Here is a 17,615-nt window from a genome sequence, read left to right on the forward strand (position 1 = left end):
TTAGTAATCAGGGTCTTATAACTATTGCACAAAAGCCCATATGTGCCAACCTCCCACCAGCTTGTGAACCATATGTGGTTATTTTGTCTAATGTTCCCCCACTTGTTCCAGGCCCTCTTAAAGCTTCGGTTGAATCTCATGATTCACTTAAGAGGAAATCAGTTGCTTGGCTAAATAAAAACTGTGGGTTCCCCACGGACTTCTCAAACCAAATACTGTCTACTAGAAGAGTTGCATGGTTAGGTAATACAAGGAAAACATGCAAGGGGGATTGCGTTATAATAAACTTCAGGCATCCCCAGCATGTGGCAACTACACTCCTAAGGGCAGCTTCCCTTGCTATAGGAGGAGATGCTGTACGTGTTCACCCCTTGGGTTATTTTTATAGACATCCAGACAGATTACTCCAAGGAACAATTAAGGATAGTCCTATTCATACTGATAATAAATCATCACATTTTGAAATCCCTATGACTAATAGATATGCAGCGTTAAGGGACTTAGATGAAAATGATTGACTCCCAGAGGCTGATATAAACAAGAGCTTGGTTACACTGCTGCCCACCCACCCTCTAGAGATTCATAGTGGTTGTGGAATCCCTGGTCTTAAAAACACGGTGGTACTGGGGATCCCCCTTAACCCTGTGGATGAACAGCTAGAAGAGGATGGACATTTTGGAATTAAGCGGCAAGTGCAAGTAGAAGCCGGGTCTGATATCGTTTCCAAGACAAGTATAGTACAGGCAGGGATATTAGGCAATGAAACTGCCATTGAGCAAGATATAATGGTACCGGATAACTTGCCCGGGTACGATAATACCAGCGATGAGACTGGACTAAGGGGAATTTCCCCAAAGTCAACTGAAGATTTTAATGTTAGCTTATTGTCTTGGAACATTGCTGGACTTTCCAGAAACCTGATGGACGTGGTAGTTTGTTCCTTTTTTGGAAAACATGACATAATCGCCCTTCAGGAAACCTGGATGGTAGAACCCCCCCATAGAGTAGGATTTAAAACCTATTGCACCAAAGCGATGCCATCGAATAGGGGAAGGGCATCCGGGGGGCTGGTTATTTGGGTTAAAGTTTCCCTAGAAATAGAGGTTAGCCAGCTGCCTAGCACCTGCCCGGACTTGCTAGGACTAAAAATTGTGACCAGCAACAAAAGTGTTATTTACCTACTAAACATATATAATAGACCTTATCCACCAAACAGAGAATCTAAATTGATAGACACCTTGGACTCCACCTTAGATGGACTGGGAGTTAATGCTCGTGTTTTAATTTGCGGAGATTTTAACTGTAAATACGAACCTATCCAGGTTCTTGATAGCCTGTTTGTTGAACAAGATACTGCTAGTGGTATCATGCCTCTGGAGGCCTTAAGTTATGCAAAAAGTACTATAGCCTCTATACAGATCCTACAGATGACTGTATCACACGACCTAAGATCATGTAATGGCCGGTTTCCCTCAGACATTCCTTCAGCTCCCACTTATTTTAAGGGAAGTAGCAGATCACATATTGACTTCGTAATGGCCTCTCGGAATTTATGGAGATCACTAATTGACTTTAAGGTTGACTCCAGAATGGAGAGTGATCACTACCCCCTCCAACTATGGTTAGACCCTGCCCTATTTTATTTGAGATTACCTGCAGAAGACCCACTGAATCTCCAAATTGGAGATATACAGATTTCTAATAATAGACGTGCCATAAAATGGTCTTATATTGCGGGCAAAAAAGAGGCGCTGGCCAACATTTATAATAAATTTAGCGAAATTATAGGGACTCCCCAAATTCCACCTTCAGGCACCCAGGGAGTTCTTGATTTACATTTGAAGTTGGTCGACGCACTATCTCCCCTTCTGAGTAAGGTCTATAAAAAATAAGGGAATAAAACTATAGACCAGGTCGAATCAGGAAACCAATGGTATAACCAAGATTGTAGGGTTGCTAAATCACAACTGATCCATGTAGTAAAAAATGGGAGCCAATGTGATATAAAAAATGCAAGATTAATATATAAAAATACCCTGAGTAAAGCCAAAAAAGTATGGGATGCTAACCTTTGGGATGACTTACTGAGTGCAGCAAAATTACATGACCAAAGTGCCTTCTGGAATCTAATTGCTAATGGAAATAAAAAGGGTAGATCACCCAAGGATATTTTTCTGGACGAACTGACCTGGTGTGATCACTTTTCTAAACTTTACACGATTAGTAAGGATGATTTGTCCCTAGCTAATGCAGATGTTGATCCAGTTAGTAGTACTGTACCATTACACTTTACCTTAGAAGAAACAGTTCAAGCACTATTAGCTGTAAAAGTAGGCAAGGCCCCCGGCCCTGATAAAATTCCTGGGGATTTGTTGAAACATGATGTCAATGTGTGGGGGCCGTATATTAACTTTCTAAGTAACTCAATTTTGGCTGGTACACCTATCCCAGAGTCATGGAAAGGGGCAGAAATTATTACAATTTTTAAAAAAGGTGACCGCCACGATCCTAGCAATTACCGCCCCATCAGTTTAATTGATGTTTTACAAAAAATTTTTGCCAGACAGATTTTAAATAGGATTTTAATTTGGATTGAGGAGACAAAACTATTGTCAAAATACCAAGCTGGTTTTAGATCTAGAGTAAGTACAGTTGACCAGGTGTTCAGATTTATGTGCATTTGTTGGAAATACGTAAAGATCAGACAGGGTAGTCTTTATGTTGCATTTATAGATTTAAGGGCTGCTTTTGATCTTGTTCCCCGGAAGCTACTGTGGTCTACACTAAAGAAGTTAGACATCCCTGGCGAGTTACTAAATGAACTCATTAAACTCCATACAGGGAATTATGCAAAAATTAGATGGGGAAAAGCAGGAGAACTATCTAAAGCGATTCTTGTGGATAGAGGGGTGCGTCAAGGATGCGTGTTAGCACCCACGTTGTTCTCATTGTACGTTAATGATATTCCAACATACCTGAGGAACTGTGCTCATGACTCCCCAAAACTAGTCGGTGAACCAATTACTTCTTTACTTTTTGCCGACGATACTATCCTTATCTCCCAGACCCCGAGAGGGCTGCAAAATTTGGTGAATACTTTTCACAATTACTGTGTGGGAAAGGGGCTAGAAATTAACCCAACGAAAACAAAGTACATGGCCATAAACCCCACTAAAACGTTTAGGAAAAACTTGCTCCTAGAGAATCGTACATTGGAAAAGGTGGAAAGTTTTAATTATTTGGGGTTGATATTAGACAACAAGCTGTCCTGGCAAGGCCAGCTAAACAAAAGCTTATTGTGCCTCAAACAGAATTCTTTCCCTATCCTAAAGGTGCACGGAGCAAGTAGTTCGAAAGCCGTTACTCCAGCACTGGAGGTCTTTAAAGCCAAGGCCCAATCAGCAGCCCTTTATGGTGCTGAGATATGGGGATATAGTAATTCTTCCAAATTTGGGATGATAGAAAATACATTTGTGCGTAGTCTACTTAAAATACCGACTCGTACCCCAGTTGTCCCCCTGTTTTTAGATGTTGATCTTAAAAGAACAGAGCACTTGGCTTCTATAAGACCATTATTGTACTGGATTAGGATATGGTCGACCCCTGAGCTGATAGATTATAAGGATGGGTTGATTGAACTTATTAAATTGGACGTTCACTTGAAAACCCCATGGCTGAAATATATCTGTACATCATTCAAGAGATTGGGGCTTTTTACTTTTTGGGAGGAGCCCCATAATTTGACTCAGTCTTCCAAAAAACTCCTCAAGGTAACCTTCTGGTCCCACGCTAATAGTGAACTAATTTTGAGCCCTTGTATTGGTACCCTGACCCAGATCTTCTTAAATGCAAAAGATTCGCCTAACTTTGAGGAATTTATGGATGAGATTGCACCTCCCTTAGCAAAATCTCTCTATCTTCAATTTAGGTATGGGGTACTATTGTTAAACTCCTATACATGCAAGTGGGCTGGAGGAAATGGATTGGATTTGTGCACTATGTGTCCCCTTGGGGCCAGGGAAGATACATCCCACATACTCTTTTTTTGTCCGGCCTATAAGAAACCAAGGACTTCTTGGATTAAACCCCTTTGTAGGAATATGGGGATTGAGTCATATAAAGTAGCTGAGCACATATTAAAATTTAATTCCTCTCAAGTAATGGTATATGGTATAAGTAGATATTTATTTAATGTATACCTTATTAGGAAACGCTGTGGTCACAAACTGTAACTATAGAAAGAGGAACTATGGATTACTTTAGTTACCAGATTATCCTCAAGTCTACCTCATTTTTAACATTGTTATTATAAGAACTCTGGCTTTTAGCTAAATTAATGTAATATTTATATTTTATTTGGTATTGCTTAATCATGGACAAAAAACTCACCATTATAAATTGTATGTAATTTGTTCAACATGGACTTATGAATTGTGTATCTGCACTATGGATTTATGTATTATGTTTTATGTGTTGACTTTTATGGCTATTGTTAGCCGAAATAAAGTATTGACTGACTGACTGACTGATTGAGATGTACAAGCAATAGAAGCACTGTTTTCTGATTTAAAATATTATGCTGCATTTGATGCTGAAGATCTGTATTTAAATACTGCAAACTACGATGAGCAATTTTGTTTTCAACATTATGGCACACATTTCCTACACAGAGCAAATACTTTTCGAAATTTTGTTAATTTCACTCAATGGGAACATTGTCCTGTCCCTATGCCTGGCAGCTCGGCAACTTTATTGAAAAAATTCACATACTTTTCGGATTTTAGTGTGTCAGACCCTGCTTCTTTTTATTTTAAAGTGGCGGTAGAACCCACTTCTAAGGTTAGATTGACACACACAAAATTATTGTATTCCAAATCCTTTATGGATGAATTGGCTGTTGGAGGTTATGACGTATGGAAAGCTACTATCGATCTTAAATCGGTTTGGGGAACTAAACCGTGGCAGGTACAGGGAACGGAGGCTTTGCATCGTGCCTGTCTTATCCCAAACCATATATTATTTTTAAATTCGTCTATTTTTCAGACCACCTGTTTTGGATTGGCTATATCTAAAAAATTAATTTCCCCCTTGATCCCGGATCTGGCTGATTATCCTGGTTGGGAAAATCACTCAGATCTGTCCCTTACTATGTTGCAGTCCCTTGTTTCCAATAGCACCTTCAATATTTCCACATTGAATCCTGAGGGTTGGTTGGTATGGCAAACAAGCTCAAATTCCTGTCAACGTCGGTTTCTGGATTTGGCTCCAGGGTATACACAACTTAGGGTTGATCCTCGTTTTACATCTTCACACACGGTGACTACCTACTCTGTAGGTAAGTTATGTCAGTCGTGGCTGCAACATTCCACATTAACTTCAGTTAAGCTTCATTTATCACGATTGAATGACAAAATAGATTTGAATGATTTTATTAATGGTCCTGCAAATGTCAGGTCTAAACGATGGGCTTATGCTATTTACAATGAAATTTGGAAATTGTTGCAAATTGAAGCTGCTTCTAGATTACGTGCTATTGACCAGGCCAATATGGAAAAAGTATTGGCTGTAATAGATAATAGTATCAATACTTTGTCTTCTAGAATTTATACATTAGATAATATTGTTTCTTCTGTCGTAGACATTGTGCAAGATGATGTATCTGTGTTGTATCATGGCCAAAATCAGTTGCGTTCAATTATGCAGTTTGCATGGACATTACAAACGTTAAAGGCAGGAAAAGTCCCTTGGGATTACATGAATATTTCATTGTTGTTCCTTCCTTTTAATTTGACAGAAAAACAGCAGTTCATGTCCATGAAAGATGCAACTTATGCATTGCTGCACATTGAAAAGTTAGAACCTTTACCTTTTTCTGTTGCTGAGTTAAATTCAGCCGTGTGGCTTATACACGGATTGGTCACTTTACCTTTTAGTTTGTTTAAATTTAGTTCGTGCATGAAGCATTATGCTATTGGTAGATATGAACAACTTGGTGATGCGTTTTTGCACGAAGTTTGGTCACTTCTGTTCACTTACAGATGCGTAAGGGATGGCAAGGAGGTTTACTTAAAAGGTGAAGAATGCACTTCTGCTCCTGATCATTCTGTGGTTTGTAGACATATACAACTACATGGCGCTTGCAATATACACGCTCCTAATTTAGCTTGTGTCCTAAAGGGGATTCCAATGCCAGTTACAACGTCTTCTTTTAAGCTGCTTGCAAACGGTAGTTATTTGCTTTTAAATAGTGAAGCTTGCTGTGGGATGCTAGTGGGTATTCCTTACATAGTCACTGTTTCGCAAAAAGTGGTTTGCTGTAAGAACGTCCTTTTCCCACCCCCGCAAGGCCGACTCGATATATCCATCTGGCCGGCGATTCCAACCTTGAACGCAGAGTTCAATAGGATGAGCAGAATAAGGGCTCTTTTGTCTAAAAAGGAAGTTGCGATGACTTCGTCCCGTGAAACATTTCTTCTTAATGTGGCGAACACACGCACTAAGGTACAAGCTATTTTAAATACTGACCTCCCCCTACATTTTGGAACCTTGATTCAAACTATCTTTAATGCTTCGTCTACGACTGGCCTTGCTCATTTTTTTAAAGTTGTGGGCTCGGGCCTCGTGACATCTTTCCAAACTGTTTTTGGTGTAATCCCCGTATTTTTACATTCTATTTTTTCAAGTGTCTTCGGAGGGTTCCCCTTGCTCCTCGCTTTGGTGGCTGGGATCCTATTGTTGATTTGCGCACTTCGATATGGCTGCACACCAGGAGTTGCAAGACTGCATGCTCCGATTGCTTCATCTTCGTAGCCAGATGCTTGATTACTACGGCACCTTACCTCTGGCGGTATTAAGTGTCAAGTATGGATTGTCTTTCCGATTTCCCTTTTTTACGTGTGTGCAACCTGTCTTTCATTGCCTAGATTGTCCCTTCCAATGGGCTCTGGACTTGTGCCTGTCAAACTTGGCGTCACCTGACCCGGATTTTGATGAACTAATGTGTCCCTTAGTGGCTCATGAATTTGATTGTTCTGGTGTCGGGTTTATGGCTTTGGGTGCTGCACACGGAGTCCTTGGTAACTGGGATATCGGAGAGGCGGCTATTGAATTCCTTGAAAGGAGTTATATCGAGGATGCTGACAGTTGTCCTATCATGGTGCTGGATGCTCCGATAATTGATGCACACGTGTGTTCCTTTCCCTTGTTAAATTGGATGGCGGATGCTTTTGCGGAACGCTCCAATGATTTTCTCTTGGAAGCTGTTGCAACTTACGGTGCTTATACCTTTATGGATTGACTGATTGACATTGTCGCTCCAGGATGCATCCGGGGGTGTTAATTTATCATCGAAATTTTTACTAAACTTTTTTAAAAGAAATCGTTTTTTTTTTTTTCTTTTTTAACGATTTTTTACTTTTTTCTCGTTCTCGGACTTTACACTTACCCTATATGGACTTATAGTTCATGCCCTTGGTTCCGTTCTATATCGCTTTAACTCTGTGTTCTTGATAAGTGTATCCCTATTGGTTAGTGCTCCGATCATGGGGGGGGTGTAGGATGGATTAAGCCACGCCCTATTTACAACACTAAGTTAGCATAACCAAAATAATTGTTAGCAAGCCAGCTTGTCGTTTCTGCTGCGCTGCACACGACACTGTTGTTATGTGTTATTCATTTTAGAAATGCTGACTCGACTTTGCCTTACAGGATAACAAACTGTTGTTTCACATTCTTAACAGTGAAATGTGTCCTTGGTCTGTACATCATGCAAAGAACGAGTCTGGGTCACTAGAAGGTACAGAGTGTTGTGATTAGATTGATCGTAACACTTTTTAGACATATCATACATACAGCTGCCAATATCTGAAGGACAAACGTCTTTAATATTGCAGAACAGTTTGGTTTTAGAGGCATTAGAACAGAAGAGCTGATGCATGAGAGAGCTAGCTGATCCTTTGATGTGATTCTACTAAGCTGATCTATACGGTATGGGGTCCCCCCTGTTAACCTAAGAGACCTTCTAATAGTCTAATAATAATAATGTATTAGATTCTAGAGAAAGGAGTGTGGCTGTATACCACTGTCATTATTAGTATGATTGCTCCTTTCATTTTGTATGGTATTGTAATAATGCTTATGATTCTGATCTGTACTGTCAGTCTGCTAGTGTTAGCCAAAGTACTGCATCTTAGGACGCGAGGGTTATAAAATAAACTCTTTAAACTTTACCGTGTCTGTATTATTATGTTGTGGACTAACAAATAGATACGAACAGGTATTTCGGATTCCCACCACTCCTGAGAAATATCTAAGTTGCTTGTTCTGGTTTGTCTATACATTGGGACCGCCTAGCTAGATCTAGGCTAACGAATGGGATACTAAGCTAGTCGGATAAGGGGTTCTGGGTTCTGAGGGGAGTTATCTGGTACACCACAATTCTCTGAGGTCCTGTCTCCTGCGCATAGTTCTGTGCAAAAGCAGAATCCCTGCAACAGGGGCACATTTGGTGTCCCTGTGCATAGTCCAGCTCAAACCGGTTGCAGGGGCTATCAGCCCCTGCTCTGGCGTGAAACTGGACAAAGGACATGAGTGTAGCCACCCCTCTGTCCTGACTCTCCCCTAGGTGGGTCCCCAGAGTTTGTCCCACCCCTTTCTTAGGTATAAAGTAGGAACACCTGACTGCAGGACTTTAAATTTACCTGGACAAACTCTGCTACAGAATCCCGGAACTGCTACTATCTACATGATGTTGGATGACCGAAGAATCTACCTTGGAGTAAAGGGGTTACTCTCCTGCAAGGCAGACACCAAAGACGCATCTGTCTGGTTTGCAACTACGCAGCTCCTGAAGGACTCCGAAGACTTGCAACACAGGAGGTCAATCAATCAATCAATCAATCACAGCACTACTCACCCGGAACAGCCAGGTCTTGAGCTGCTTCCTGAAGGCGAGGTGGTCCTGGGTCAGGCAGAGGTGGGACGGGAGGGAGTTCCAAGTCTTGGCGGCCAAGTAGGAGAAGGACCTTCCTCCTGTGGTGGCTCTTCGGATCCGGGGGATGGCGGCGAGGGCGTGGCTGGTCGAACGAAGGTGGCGTGTGGGAGCGTAGAAGTTGAGGCGGCTGTTGAGGTATGCTGGTCCTTGGTTGTGCAATGCTTTGTGTGCGTGGGTCAGGAGACGGAAGGTGATTCTCTTGCTGACCGGGAGCCAGTGCAGGTCTCTCAGGTATCCGGAGATGTGGTTGCGACGGGGGATGTCCAGGATGAGTCGGGCTGAGGCGTTCTGGATCTGCTGGAGTCTCTTCTGGAGTTTGGTGGTGGTTCCGGCGTAGAGGGAGTTGCCGTAGTCCAGACGGCTGGTGACGAGGGCCTGGGTGACAGTCTTCCTGGTCTCGGTGGGGATCCACCGGAAGATCTTTCGTAGCATACGCAGGATGTTGAAGCCGGACGAGGATACGGCGTTGACTTGCCTGGTCATGGAGAGGGAGGAGTCCAGGACGAAGCCTAGGTTTCGTGCGTGGTCTGTTGGTTTGGGTGCGCTGCCCAAGGCGGGGGGCCACCAGGAGTCGTCCCAGGCGGTGGGTGAAGATCCTAGGATGAGGACTTCCTTCTTGTCCGAGTTCAGTTTCAGGCGGCTGCTCATCATCCTCTTGGCTACTTCTGTCATCCCTTCGTGTAGGTTGGTTCTGGCGGTGGCGGGGTCGTTGGTGAGGGAGAGGATCATCTGGGTGTCGTCGGTGTAAGAGATGATGTTGAGGTTGTGTTGGCGTGCGATGGCTGCGAGAGGGCTCATGTAGACGTTGAAGAGGGTTGGGCTGAGCGAGGAGCCTTGAGGAACGCCGCAGATGACTTTGGTGGCTTCTGATCTAAACGGGGGGAGGCGGACTCTCTGTGTCCTACCGGCGAGGAACGAGGTGATCCATTCCAGTGCCTTCTCCTGGATTCCGACATTGCTGAGGCGCTGTACTAGGGTGCGGTGGCAGACAGTGTCGAAGGCCGCGGAGAGGTCCAGGAGGATGAGGGCCGCTGTTTCTCCGTTGTCGAGCAGGGCTCGGATGTCGTCGGTGGCTGCGATCAGGGCGGTCTCTGTGCTGTGGTTGGCCCGGAAGCCAGACTGCGAGGGGTCGAGGGATCCGTTCGTCTCGAGGAAGGCAGCCAGCTGCTTGTTGATGGTCTTCTCGATGACTTTAGCGGGAAACGGGAGCAGTGAGATGGGGCAAAAGTTCTTGAGGTCGGTGGGGTCGGCTGATGGCTTCTTTAGAAGAGCTCTGAGTTCGGCGTGCTTCCAGCTCTCCGGGAAGGTGGCGGTGTCGAGGGAGGTGTTGATGATGTCTCGCAGGTGGGGTGCGATGACAGCGTCGGCCTTGTTGAAGATGTGGTGGGGGCAGGGGTCGGTCGGGGATCCGGAGTGGATGGAGTTCATCGTGCGGATGGTGTCTTCGGTGCTGATCGGGGTCCAGGCGCGGAGGGTGGTGGTGGGTGGCGTTGGTGCGGTCGTGGGGAGCGTTGGTTGTGTGCTGAAGCTGTTGTGTATGTCAGCGATCTTGTTGTGGAAGTAGGAGGCAAGGGAGTTGCAGAGTTCTTGCGATGGTGTGATGTCGTTGTTTCCGGCGTTGGGGTTGGAGAGCTCCTTCACGATGTTGAAGAGTTCCTTGCTGTTGTGTGCGTTGTTGTCCAGCCGCTCCTTGAATGCTGTTTTCTTGGTGGCGTGGATCAATTGATGGTGCTTTCGGGTGGCGAGCTTGAGGGTGGTCATGTTGTCAGGTGTTGGGTCTTTTCTCCAGGCTCTCTCAAGGGCTCGGTAGTTCTTCTTGGAGCTCTTGAGTTCGTCGGTGAACCATGGGGCCAGCTTGCTGCCGGGTCTGCTGGGCGGGTTCCTCAGTGGGGCGAGGTCATCTACGCAGTTGCTGATCCACTTCGTCAGGTTGTTTGCGGCCTGGCTGGGGTTCGCTGAGCTGGCGGGAGGGTGCTGGCTCAGGGAGGCGGCGAGTTGGTCGGCCGTGATCTTGTTCCAGCTTCTTCGTGCGACCTGTCGCTGGTGGTGGTGGATCGTGGTCCTTCTGAAGCTGAAGTGGACGCAGCTGTGGTCCGTCCAGTGGAGTCCGGTGGCGTGGCTGAAGGCGATGTCTTTGCTGGATGAGAAGACGGCGTCGAGGGTGTGTCCGGTGAGGTGGGTGGGGGTGGTCACCAGCTGCTTGAGTCCGAGGTTGGCGAGGTTGTCAAGCAGGGTGGTGGTGTTGTGGTCGTTGTTGTTCTCCAGGTGGAAGTTGAGGTCCCCGAGGAGGATGTAGTCAGTGGAGGGGAGGGCGTGCGGGCTGATGAGGTCGGCGATGTCTTCGCTGAACTGTGCACGTGGGTTTCCAAGCTTCCCTGAGGCCGATCCGTGCTCTCAGCAATCTTGAGATCCAAAGCCCTTGTGGGGACCGTGCAACCCGAACCCCTGGACACCCTGGCAGCAGCATATTGTTCTAGGCAATCCCTGAGGCTGTGCTTTGGGCTACTTGTAGTCCAGACCCCGAGCAGTGATTCCACTGAAGATTACTGGCCCACACTCCTCGAGTGACCCGCGGGCTGGTATTTAGTGATTCCTCTCGAGGTCCCTTCGAGATTCCTTGTCCGTCGACTTGTGGGTCACAGGGAAGGGTACTTTGACTTTCAATGGGCTTACCTGATTGCTTCAGATGTGCCCTGACTCTCCATCACTTGGAGAGTCCACAGGACCTTGCTGGTCCACACCGAGACCATTTTACTCTCACACCGTGGGTTACCGATGCCAAGGCTTATTGGTCTCCAATCCGGGCGCCGACCCCCCAGCACTTGACATCCTTCATGGGACAGCTCACCTGGAGACTGTGGTCATCATCGACACCTCCTGGTCTCCGTGGCAGTGGAGTCAAGCTTCACCTCATTGCACCTGAAACACCCGACATCGGAGGGCACTCGTCTATCGTGCCCCTGGTCACTGGCAAGTGACCCAGACTCTGTCCCTGCTGCTTTCAGATTCTTCACTTCTTCGATCCAGGCTTGGATCACACCGGATACTTTTCCTTTCCACGGCAGCAGCACTTTGCAGCAACTCTCCATTGAAGACAGCGAAGATTCCCGACACCATCTGACATCTATGCACCCAGCTTCCCTGGGTTATGTAACACGAGTACTCAAGTGCTCTCGTGGGTGCTGGCCTTAGAACCTTCTAAGTCTAAAAGGGTTTGCTCCAAGTCCTCTCCTAAGTGACAATAATCTCTAAAATTCCAACCGCGACTTTCCCATAGGATTATACGGAGCTCACGGCTGTGTTCTCACACTGCACGCGTCCCTCGTGGGTCCCCAGTGTCACTACCTTGGGTGGTTCCTTGGGGTCCCAGCGATTCTACGTGTTCTAGGCACTGCATCTAGTCAAGTCGTGGTTCTTATACCATTTTCTTAATATATGGTTTGGTCTCCCCCCATGGGCCCATTGTATATTATGCAATTTAGTGTCGTTTTAGAACTGGATTATTGTGTGCCTTGCTCTCTAATCTCATAAAGCGGTAAGTAGAGAGCGTTTAGTAATAACTACATATATTGTACATATACCATGTGTGGTTCTCCTTTCATTTAGTCATCCAAGAGGTTATAATCTGGTAAACCAAGCTGCTTTACATTCCATAGCTACCAATAGCATAGCTTTCAATAAAGGTTGTCTTAAACCTAACCTTCAATAAGGGTTGTTTGGACTGGTGCAAGGTGCCCACTATAACTAGTGGACAGCATATGCCAGGCCAACGTCTCACAGTAACCTTTAACTTTTTGCCAGATACCTGATGCAAACTTGACTGAGTGTGTGCTGATCTCCTGCTTACCAGGCCCAACACCTGTGTTCTTTCCCAAAACTGTACTTTTGTTACCCACAATTGGCACACCTCAGTACCACCTCTAAGTCTCTTGAAGACGGTACCCCTGGTACCAAGGGACTTATGACCAGAAAGGGCCTCTTCGGGCTGCAGCATGAAATGTGCCACCCTCAGAGACCCCTCACAATAACACCCACACACTGCCATTGCAGGCTGCATGTTTTGGTGCAGACCAAACTGAAGAGTAGAGATGGCACACATCCCTGTGTGCTATGCCCACCTACACTGAATTGCATGGGTAAGTCACCCCTCTAGCAGGACTTACAGCCCTAAAGGCAGGGTGCACCATACCACAGGCGAGGGCATAGCTGCATGAGCAATATGCCCCTACAGTGTCTGTGCCATTCACAGACATTGTAAGTGCAGTGAAGTCATTTTGAGTATATGGGCTGGGAGTTTGTCAACACAAACTAATCAGCTCCATGGTGGCTTTACTTAAGTCTACGAAGTTTATTATCAAACTTTCCAGGACATTAAACTCACACTGATGCCCGTGTAGGATTTAATGAAAAATGCACACAGAGGGCAACTTAGAGATGCACCCTGAAAAACAATCAACTCTGGTGTGGTTCCTGACTGGCTCCCAGCCATCTGCCACCACCAGACAGCTTTCTGGACCCCTGGGTACAGAGCCCTCCGCTTTCTGGTTCTAGTAACAAAGCATATCCTGGGCAGAGCTGTCTTACCTTCTCTCCAAGGATGGGCAGGTACTTCGAAGAGGGAGCTTCAATGGCCTGCCGCCTTTGTTAGCTGCCCCTTTTGCTGCTGTCAGCAACTGGCTCCCACCGGTTCTGATCCCCATTTTGGGTGCGAGTACAAGCGGGAAAACATAGCTAGGAAGGGAGGTGTGCCCGTCTTTGCCAACCCGACCCCTCAGGTGGGGGAGGCGAGGTGAAGCACACATCTCAGTCCCCGCCATCTTGAAGACGAGGAGATCCTGCCAATCAGGAGAAGGCCTATACCCCCCTCCCACTGGAAGATGACATACTAGGGGGTGTAGACATCCCAGGGAAGGGACCCATTATTCCCAACCTGCACACCCCAATGTAATTCCCCTAAATCTAATATTTAGGGGCACATCCGAACCTTGCCTCTTCAGATTTGACATGACAAGAAGAAGAAGGATCGACGAGCCGTGCTGCAGAAGAGAAGGACAATGACAACTGCTTTGGCCTTAGCCCTACCGGCCTGTCTCCTGCTCTGAAACCCCTGCGAGCTAAACCCGGCATGTCCTGCAGTCAGCAGCCTCCAAGAACCCCGGTGACCTGCCGTGCATTCCCAAAGAACAGTGATCTCCTGTGGACACCAGATTTGTCCAACACAAACCCAAGCCAGAACTCTAGATCTGGCCAGATCTGCGAGTTCTTACCACTCTGCACCCGACGCCCATGGCCCGAGTTCAATTGCCCCAACACCTTTGCGAGGCCCCACCAGTGATCCTGAGCTGTGACTCAGCTTTGACGACCTCCACCGACTTTCTCTTCGATGCCTGCAGCCTCATTCCTAATTGGTCCCCCCAAACGCGACCGGAACCGGTGAAAGGAATCCGACATGAAAGGACACATCTGCACCTGCGCCTCCTGAGTGCTGAGGTGCCTGACTGACAGTGTCTTGGTGTCCAGCAATTCTTCATCTTCATCCTCCAGTCGTTGGTTCCCTCTGTCCAGTCTCCTGGCTTCAGCCCACAGTCCTTTTTCGCGACCGACATCCTCTACTGAAATGCATTGTACTCCAGTCACCTAATAAGCAGCCTACCCCCAGTCGCCCCTGTGCCGCTGGTGGTGTGGAATTGGTGCTAATCTGGGACCCCCTTTACCCTGATCTTAACCCTAGGAGTTTGGCTCCTGAGACCGAGTGGCCAGAATGTGAGCGGCACCCAACCGAAGTGCCCCTTAGCCCCATTGGCTAACATTGGCACCCTGCACGCTACACCCAGCCACCAGTGCCGCTGGTGGTGCCCTTTGACTGCCAACCTGAACCTTGGTTCTACCCCCCAAAACTCCAATCCTAAAACCATTTTAGTAACCTGTAAACTTAACACTATGGGGCATATTATCAAGACCGGCAATACAATTATTGCCGCTTTAGTGGCAGAAAACTGCAGCTAAAATGTCGATAATGAGCTTGATAATATACTCTATGGAATTCCAATTGAAGCCCATGTTAGATGTGAAGGACACTGTATAGTATATAGGATACTGTACAGTTATTAACATCCTCTTCCCTACCTGAAGACTCCTCCCTGTTCTATGTTGAGCCAGTGGCCATTTTGGATTTGGATTCTGGAGGGAGAGCAGAACTCATCCTTTGTCTTCATTCCTTTCTGCGTCCTCGACCTTTGGAGTTTTATTTTATATTTGTTTGAAAGAAAATCAAATAAGTTACAGTGCAGCAGTTTCAAAAAGTTGATGTTAGAGGAAGGGGAGACACATCCATTTGTTTCCTTTTTCAATTGTTTATATTTTGTTTGTTGCTGAATGGCCTTATGCATGGCAGGCTCATGTGAAGATTATGGGAAAGGAGTGTCAGAGTAATGGACATGATGTGGATCCTTGGGTTGTATTTTTTCCTTATCCTTGTGTTTTTGATTAGATTTGTGATTATGCTGTGGTGTTTTACTCTTTGGGGCTTAGACTACTGTATGACTTTTTTTAATGGATCTTTCACATTCTCATTGTTTTGTATTATGGCCGGTGGATGGCCTTGCAGTCTTGTCAAATCTAATGCTTGTTGGTGGTTGTGGTAGGGGTGGCTCCAGGAGTACAGGCCCATTGTTCTTATTCACCTCCTTAGTCACATGATTGTTCACTAGTGTGTGCTTGTGCGTGTGCTTGTGTGTGTGTGTGTGTCTTAGCTAGGGTAATTGTTACTTAAGAGTATTTTTGAGTTGGGGCATTTTGAAAGTTTATTTTGTACAATTGATTGTCAAATGCCATTGTCATTGTATCTTTAGTGATAGTGCATGGGTCCATGGATGGGCCCAGGGTACATTGGTGCAATTGTTGGTGGAGGGGGAGGAAGGGGCCCGGGCCGGCAGACAAGTTCTCTTTGTCCTTCATGTCCCTTACTTGCTTGCTATGTCCTTGTCTGCTATTCTGTGAAACCAGTGAGTACCTCATGGATAGTCATCTTTTCTTTGCTCTCAATGCCTCAGCTCACCTCAGTGTCTGGGCCTTGGAGGGGCATCTGGAATTATCTCTAAGCATCCCAGTTTTCTGTTCTTACTGATTTATGCAGATAAACACAGTCAGAAGAGTAACTATTTTCCTGTCTGTATATGTTTTTAAATATGGAAAAATGTGTCCTTTTTGGATGACTTTCACTACTGTCACCCCACTCTTTCTCCTGAGCGGGCTGTAGGAAAACTGGCACATGTTTAGAATTACTGTTACCAACAATGGTTTTTGCGAAGTAAAAAGGGCTAAAGAATTTGAAACTATTACTGGTCAAAGTATTACTTTTTAAAGGTTTACTGCTACATTTTAAAAATCAAATCATCAAAAATTCAATGCAATAAAATGTTTAGAATTTGGATGGGGTGGTTAAGAAAGGATCAGGTAAACAGATGGGAAGGGAGAAGACAAAATTAAAAGAGGGTTATAGAAGAAGTTAATGTAACAAAATCAAAAAGGGGGACAAGAAAAGGAAAAAGCAATGGAAAAAGGAAGAAATAGGCTGAGAGTGGTCAGGTGCAGTTTGGTCATCCAGTAAGGAAGTTGCTGCCTGTAAAAGGGAACCACCTGGTTTTGCAATAACTGAAGACCAGTGGCAATAGTGCTTTGGCTAGACTTCACCTGGACTTTGATGGACACCGCCCCTGAGGCTAAAGTCACTCCACCATATTCGTGGACTGAGGGGTGGCCACATAGAGACCCCCGACACTGGCCCAGCATCCTCAGCATCCTTGAGCGTCTTCAGCATCCTGCATCCCTTGCATCAAGACCACGCTATTGATTCCTATGACATTTCGCCCAATAGACCCTGGAATTGGACAGGGGACTGCTTTAACTGTGAGATGCCTGTTCAACTGAACCTTATTGGTCCCTGTGAATGGCTTCCTGCCACAGTTGGTCGTCACAAGGGTGCTCTTATAGCATTTTCAAGTTACTTGTTGTGGCTAACCCTAAACCGTGAGTTGTGGCATATTGCAATGATAATTGTGCTAAGTGTAAATCTGAGATTTATTGTTTCTTTAAAAAATCATATCTCCGGCCCCTCCAGTAGATTTTTATCTTTGAGCTGTATATTTAAATACAAAAATACAACCACATTTTTATTTTTGTCAGATTTTTATTGTGTAGCTTTTTTTCTTGCTATTAAACTGTTTAGGTACATCTAAATGCTTCACACTTGTTACCTGAATGGACTAAGCCACAGCTACCTAGGACTGAGTTAGAGATTTACAAAGAAACCCGAATGAACCTGATATGGAATTGTGACTTTATTGCACAGTGAGATTGCAAAACTGCACCATTTTTTATTTGCCCCCCAGGGGCCACGGGGGTGTATTGATTAATATTAAGAAAAAAAATCAGGCAGCATTTCAACATCACATACACAAAGGAAGGCACTGGTCAAATACGCATACACATGTTTTGCTGAATTGGTTCGGACTGTTGTAGGAAATTAAAAGTTTGATGTGTTTGATACAACTAGATTTCATGAGCAACATAAGTGAGTTGATCAAATTTATGACGCTAAAAACACTATGAGGCCTTTCTGGTA

This window comes from Triturus cristatus, chromosome 12 (genome assembly GCF_964204655.1).
Source record: "Triturus cristatus chromosome 12, aTriCri1.1, whole genome shotgun sequence".
NCBI lineage: Eukaryota > Metazoa > Chordata > Amphibia > Caudata > Salamandridae > Triturus > Triturus cristatus.